Genomic DNA, 8,097 nt, shown 5'->3' on the forward strand with positions numbered 1-8,097 from the left:
TTTCCCAATTTTCTTTTTGGATTGTTCACTGCAAATGTGTAGAAACACAACTTATTTTCATGTGTTGCTCTTGTAGTCTGTAACGTTGATGGATTCATTTATTGGCTGTAATAATTTTTGTGTGTGAATTCTAAAGGATTTTTAAAGATTTTATTTATTTATTTGACAGAGATCACAAGTAGGCAGAGAGGCAGGCAGAGAGAGAGGAGGAAGCAGGCTCCCCACTGAGCATAGAGCCCAATTCGGGCTTGATCCCAGGACCCTGGGATCATGATCTGAGCTGAAAGCACAGGCTTTAACCCACTGAGCCACCCATGTGCCCCAAGGATTTTTTATATATAGGGTCATGTCAGCTGTGAAGAGATGGTTTCATTTCTTTTTTCCCAGTCTGAATACCTTATATTCCTTTTTCTTGTCTCATTGCTCTGGCTAGAACTTCTACTACAATTTTGACTAGAAGTGGTGAAAGGGAACATCCTTCTCTTGTCCTTGACCTTAGGAGGGAAGCTTTCAGTCTTTACCATTGAGTGTGATATTAGCTATGGGTTTGTCTTAAATGATATTATCATGATAAAGATATTATTTTCTATTCTTAGTTTTCTGAGTGCTTTTATTAGGAAAGGCTAATCAAATGTCTTTTCTGTATCAATTGAGAAGATCATGTGTTTTCTTCTCTTTCATTCCATTAATGTGATATATTACATTTATTGATTTTCAAGTGTTGAGCCACCCTTGTATTCTAGGGGATAAATCTCACTTAGTCATGTTCCTTTTTTTTTTTTAAATTTATTTATTTTCAGAAAAACATTATTCATTATTTTTTTTTCACCACACCCAGTGCTCCATGCAAGCCGTGCCCTCTATAATACCCACCACCTGGTACCCCAACCTCCCACCCCCCCGCCACTTCAAACCCCTCAGATTGTTTTTCAGAGTCCATAGTCTCTCATGGTTCACCTCCCCTTCCAATTTACCCAAATTCCCTTCTCCTCTCTAACGCCCCTTGTCCTCCATGCTATTTGTTATGCTCCACAAATAAGTGAAACCATATGATAATTGACTCTCTCTGCTTGACTTATTTCCCAACTTTTGTAGCAACATGGACGGGACTGGAAGAGATTATGCTGAGTCATGTTCCTTTTAATATAATGATCCTTTTAATATAGTGTATGTATGATCCTTTTAATATAGTGTTGGATTTAGTTTGCTAATGTTTTACTATGGATAATTACATCCATATTCATAAGGGGCATTGGTCTTTAGTTTTCTTTTCTTGTGGTATCTTTGCCTTTTAAATAAAGGTAGTACTGGCCTCATAGAGTAGATTAAGACACATTCCTTCCTATTCTTTTTTTTTTTTTTTGAAGAGTTTGAGGATTAGTGAGAATCTTTAAGGTTTTGCAGAATTTATGAGTGAAGCCCTCTGGTCCTATTAAGAAGTTTTGAATGAATCAACCTCTTTACTTGTTATAGGTTTGTTGAGAGTTTTTATTTATTCTTTTTTTAAAATTTTTTTAAAAATTTATTTTCAGCATAACAGTATTCATTATTTTTGCACCACACCCAGTGCTCCATGCAATCTGTGCCCTCTTTAATACCACCACCTGGTTCCCCCAACCTCCCAACCCCTGCCCCTTCAAACCCCTCAGATTGTTTTTCAGAGTCCATAGTCTCTCATGGTTCACCTCCCCTTCCAATTTCCCCCAACTCCCTTCTCCTCTCCATCTCCCCTTGTCCTCCATGCTATTTGTTATGCTTCACAAATAAGTGAAACCATATGATAATTGACTCTGCTTGACTTACTTCACTCAACATAATCTCTTCTAGTCCCGTCCATGTTGCTACAAAAGTTTGGTATTCGTCCTTTCTGAAGGAGGCATAATACTCCATAGTGTATATGGACCATATCTTCCTTATTCATTCATCCGTTGAAGGGCATCTTGGTTCTTTCCACAATTTGGCGACCGTGGCCATTGCTGCTATAAACATTGGGGTACAGATGGCCCTTTTTTTCACTACATCTGTATCTTTGGGGTAAAGACCCAGGAGTGCAATTGCAGGGTCATAGGGAAGCTCTATTTTTAATGTCTTGAGGAATCTCCACACTGTTCTCCAAAGAGGCTGCACCAACTCGCATTCCCACCAACAGTTTAAGAGGGTTCCCCTTTCTCCACATCCCCTCCAACACATGTTGTTTCCTGTCTTGCTAATTTTGGCCATTCTAACTGGTGTAAGGTGATATATCAATGTGGTTTTAATTTGAATCTCCCTGATGACTAGTGATGATGAACATTTTTTCATGTGTCTGATAGCCATTTGTATGTCTTGATTGGAGAAGTGTCTGTTCATATCTTCTGCCCATTTTTTGATATGATTGTCTGTTTTGTGTGTGTTGAGTTTGAGGAGTTCATTATAGATCCTGGATATCAACCTTTTGTCTGTACTGTCATTTGCAAATATCTTCTTCCATTCCGTGGGTTGCCTCTTTGTTTTCTTGACTGTTTCCTTGGCTGTGCAGAAGCTTTTGATTTTCATTAATCTGTAAGTATTTTCTAATTTCCTTTTTGATTTCTTCTTTGACCCATATTTAGGGTATGTTGTTACCTTTCTACATATATGTGAATTTTCCAGTTTTCCTATGGTTATTGATTTTTAGGTTTATTCCATTATCATTGGAGAACATACTTTGCATGACTGTAGTGTTTAAAAAGATCCGAAGGGGCACGTGCACCCGAATGTTTATAGCAGCAATGTCCACAATAGCCAAACTATGGAAAGAACCTAGATGTCCATCAACAGATGAATGGATCAAGAAGATGTGGTATATATACACAATGGAATACTATGCAGCCATCAAAAGAAATGAAATCTTGCCATTTGCGACAACATGGATGGAACTAGAGCGTATCATGCTTAGTGAAATAAGTCAAGCAGAGAAATACAACTATCATATGATCTCCCTGATATGAGGAAGTGGTGATGCAACATGGGGGCTTAAGTGGGTAGGAGAAGAATAAATGAAACAAGATGGGATTGGGAGGGAGACAAACCATAAGTGACTCTTAATCTCACAAAACAAACTAAGGGTTGCTGGGGGGAGGGGGATTGGGAGAAGGGGGTTGGGGTTATGGACCTTGGGGAGGGTATGTGCTTTGGTGAGTGCTGTGAAGTGTGTAAACCTGGCGATTCACAGACCTGTACCCCAGGGGATAAAAATATATGTTTATAAAAAATAAAAAAATTAAAAAAAAACTTATTGAGACTTGTTTTGTAGATTAACATGATATATCCTGCAGAACATTCCATGTGCACTGGAAAAGAATGTTTATTCTACTGTTGTTGGGTGGACTTCCTTATAACTGTCTGTTATATCTGATTGGTTTATTATGTTTTTCAAGTACTCAGTATCCTTATTGACCTTTTATTTAGATGTTCTCTGCATATATTGACAGTGATGTATCAAAGTCTTCAACTATTATTTTAGAACTATTTTTTCCCATCAATTCTATCAATACCTGCTTCATGTATTTTGGGGCTATACTATTTGATGTATATATTTATAATTATCAATATGTAATGCATTTTTTCACATTTTTTATTTAAAGTCTATTTTGTCTAATAAAAGTATTGCTCCCCCAGCTCTCTTTTGTTTCTGTTTGCCAGGTAAGAAATAGTACCAGGGCACCTGGGTGGCTTAATCAATTAAGTGTCTACTTCAGCTCAGGTCATAATCTTGGGGTCCTGGGATGGTACCCTACATTGGGCTATGTGCTCAGCAAGGGGTCTTCTTCTCCCTCTCTCGCTACCCCTCTCCACTCTCTTAAAAAAAATAAACAAAATCTTGGAGCACCTGGGTGGCTCAGTTGTTAAGCATATGCCTTCAGCTCAGCTCATGATTTCAGGGTCCTGGGATGGAGCCCTGCCTCAGGCTCACTGCTCAGCAGGAAGCCTGCTTCTCCCTCTCCTACTCTCCCCATTTGTACTTCATCACTCACTCTCTCTCTCTCTCTTTGTCAAATAAATAAATAAAATCTTAAGTAAATGAATGGATAAATAAATAAATAAATAGAATCCTTAAAAATAGTACTGTTTGCGTGTAAAAATTCTCTCTATCTTTTGACTTTCAACCTGTTTGCTTCTTTGGATTTAAGGTGAATCTGTTGTAGATGGCATATATTTGAATCATGGTTTTCATCCATTCTGCCAATCTCTTTCTTCTAACTGCAGAGTCTAAATCGTTTATACTTAAAGGAATTGTTGATAAGGAAAGACTTATTTATGATATTTTGTGGTTTATTTTCTGTATATCTTATATATATATATAAAATATATATATTTATATATATGTCTGTATATATGTATATCTTTATATATATATCTGTATATCTTTTAGTTCCTCAACTTCTTTATATAGCCTTTTGGGTTTGATTGATTTTTTTGTAGTGTATCATTTTGACACCTTCCTCATTTCCTTTGTTTTTCAGTGGTTACTCTGGGGATTATAATTAATATCTTAAATTTATAGCAATGTAGTTTGCATTGATACCAATTAATCTTCAATAGTAAAAACAAAACAAAACTACTCCTCTACAGCTTCATCCACCTCCCCTTTATGTTGTTATCACAAATTCTATCTTTGTACATTGTATGCTAATTAACATACAATTTACAATTCTTATTTTATGAATTTTAAAAATCATAAAACAAAAAGAGAAACAAAGACCCCCACATTTTGAAAATAATGTATAACTGGTCCTAAAATAAAGTTTTCAGATGTAGTCTTGGCTGACCTTAGGGTTGTTCTCTGCATAGAACTTGTCTGAATGCATCTACAGAGAGAATAAACGAACAGACTTCAGGATGCCTTAGAAGGATGTCTTACTCAGCAAGGCCCAGGGTAGAGTAGCTTCACTACCTGACCAGACACTAGACCAACTTTTTAGTCTGCTGGCAGGGATACTTCACACCCCCGTTTTAAGGAGAGGTTGCTGCTAGGTTTTCCTTACTCCCAGTCGCATGCCAGGAGGAAGAGAAATTCTGGTGTAGGTCATGGAAAAAGTATTCAGTCAAAGAAGAAAGTGTGCTGGTCCGGTATCATGGGTGTCCTAGACACTTAGCTTTCTAAATTGGTGAATTGACATTTTGCTTACATACAAGTATCCAAAAGTCTAATTAGCTTTCAGTGTTTTGCTAAAATTGTGGTCGAAAAAGTTGAGAAATGGATCTCAGAACACTGGTACCCAAGAGAGGTGTACTTATGAGAGGCCCATCTGCCTTAATAAGCATTGCTTGAAGCTGAGACATGTGTGATAAATTTTTACATTATATCCCAAATCCCTATTTGCCAAGCATATTAAAGTTAATTTGACATTCCAAGTGAAAACTGACCCAAGCATTGAGCTCTAAAAGACATGTCATGCATATCTAAGCCTCAGAGGTATATTTAATAAGCATATGATTAATGTCTGGAGCAGATTTAGTCAATTTAAGTTTTATTTTGAGGTGAAAACATAACACTGAGATGGAAATAAATGAGACGATTAAGAACAGAGTTTCCATTATCACCACATAATCTCACAATAAATCAGTGGAATAGAATATTTTAAAAAATGTTAATAAGATTATTGAGGTGTAGTACATTAGTTTAATTCAAATCAACTAACAGTTATTAAAAACTACTGTGTGCAGGGCTGGTCTAAGCAGTTATTGTGCATAGGGTTGTGTGTGTTTGTGTGTGTGTGGTGGGCAAATAAGAGAGTGTGTGAGAAATGCCACTTTCTTTCTTCAGAGAGTTTATGATATAGGAAGAGAGATGAGCCAATGTCATGAATACTATAAGAAAAATTTTTAAATGTTTCATGTGGTTTCCAGGAATGATGTATTACTTTGGTTTGGAGAAACTGGGAAAAGCATTCCAGAGAAAATGATGATATTTGAGGTCTGTAGCTTTTCCATGAGATTTTTTCTAAGCTCTCAGCTCATTGTTACTTGGCTTCCTCCTGCACTCCTCTCAACATAACTGCTGTCAGTTACTGTACCAATGACACTCTTGTTGCTAAATACAGCAGGTTCTTGTCCATCCTTATCTAAACAGAATGCGTAGCACTTCTCATTCTTACTTACCTTGCTTTCTTTGAAGAAGATCCATTTTCAGCTTTATCTCTGATCTCGGAAGGATGAGACCTTATCCACCCACTTGGGAGCCAGAGCTAGCTAGCATCGTCGTCACCCTGCACAACCACTCTTGGAATCATCTAGCAAAGATGTAACCACTAAAAAAATGGTGCCTTTAAAAAAAATACATCACTTAGAAATGGGCATTCCAGAGAAGAGCACACTGTCTGGGCAGGGTACCATGGAACCCACAGAAGAGAATCCAGACCAGGCCAGCACAGCAACAGATGAAAGATCATCAGCAGTTTTCAGTAAGGAGGAAGCAAACCATCCACTTTCATCTGTACACAGCTCCCTTCACATGGACTACACCTTGGAGGTCATGACCGTTCTTCCTCACTGCCCCTTTCAACTATGTCACGAAACACAGAAACAATCTGAGATGTTGGTGTTGGTGAAGCTCTTCTCATCAAAGTTCCATAAACTCATGTAAGGATTTTTGACATTCCTGTCTCAAATATATTTCCCTGAAGAGTGAAGATGACATAAGAAACAATACTTTGGTCACTATTGGGCTGCTCTGAATTCAGATATATTGTAGAGTGAGGCAGAAAAATCAGTTGATTTGGAAATTAGTCAGTTGTAGTGTAGACTGACACTCAGTTATCAGTGCTGTGTATGGCATAAAGGTTGAAGAGAGGAAAAGTAACAGATACTTTGTATGAAATTCATTCACTCGTTCATTAATAGTTATTAAATATCTGCTTAATGTCAGACTTTGATAGTCCATTAAATCACAATCTGAGAAGGGAATATCGTTGTTAGGTTTTGGTCTTGTTCATGGTGTGGAGAGAAGCACGGTATGAGGCACATCTCTGAATTAGGAGGTAGGCTATGTTTTGTGTGCTCTGGGGAGGGTATTAATTGTCCTGCAAATACCATATGTATGTATGTATGTGTATATATATATATATATATTTTTTTTTTACTATGTTATGTTAGTCACCATATATAGTACATCATTAGTTTTTGATGTAGTGTTCCATGATTCATTGTTTGTGTATAACACCCAGTGTTCCACGTGATCCATGCCCTCTTTAATACCCATCACTGCACTCAACCTTTCTCCCTAACTCCTCTCCCTTCTGAAACGCTCAGTTTGTTTCCTGGAGTCCATAGTTTCTCATGCATTTTTTGGTAAATATTTCATTTATTTATTTGACAGAGAGAATGAGGCAACAGCAGAGGGAAAGGGAGAAGCAGACTTCCCGCTGAGCAGGGAGCCTGATGCGGGGCTCAATCCCAGGATCCCAGAATCATGATCTGAACTGAAGGCAGATGTTTAACCATCTGATACACCAAGGTGCCCCTCTCATGCATTTTGAGTGAAAGTCTCTTGGTACATCATTAAAAGTACCTTGGGCAAATCATTTGACATTCCTGGGACTCACCTTTCTCTTGTGCAATGAGAATCTTTGATTTAGATTTAGGTTGCTAAAAGTTTAGTTCTTTAAAGATGGGACAGGCAGCAGGGTGAAGGTCTGCACCAATTAGGTCCCTTGAAGGCACAAATTCTGCATTTTGAGAGTACCTGACTCAGTTTTGTTTTAAGACCTTCTACTGATGACAGAAAGTTGAATTTGGGTCAAATCAGTTAATTGATGCTTTTCTGGGTCAGTTCAGGGTTTCCTCTTCTCTTTCTCCTGGAGTTGCTGTTGCTTGGATGCCTTTACTTATCCGTGCTGCCATCTGCTGAAGTGAGCCTGCAACCCTCCTGTCTCTGCCTAGTACCTCACACCATCACTCTTTGCCCTCTTTGTCCAGATAAGGAAGCCACCTTGGCAGCCGCCTTTACTAAGTCCTTGTGGTGGATCCTCATTTTGTGCTCATTTTTTTCTTCACCACTTGACAAACAACACACTTCAAAAATTATTTGCTGAATAAATGAACTTTCCTACTAGGGTCAGAGAGGGCTTGTGTGAA

Source organism: Neovison vison, chromosome 4 (genome assembly GCF_020171115.1).
Source record: "Neovison vison isolate M4711 chromosome 4, ASM_NN_V1, whole genome shotgun sequence".
Lineage (NCBI taxonomy): Eukaryota > Metazoa > Chordata > Mammalia > Carnivora > Mustelidae > Neogale > Neogale vison.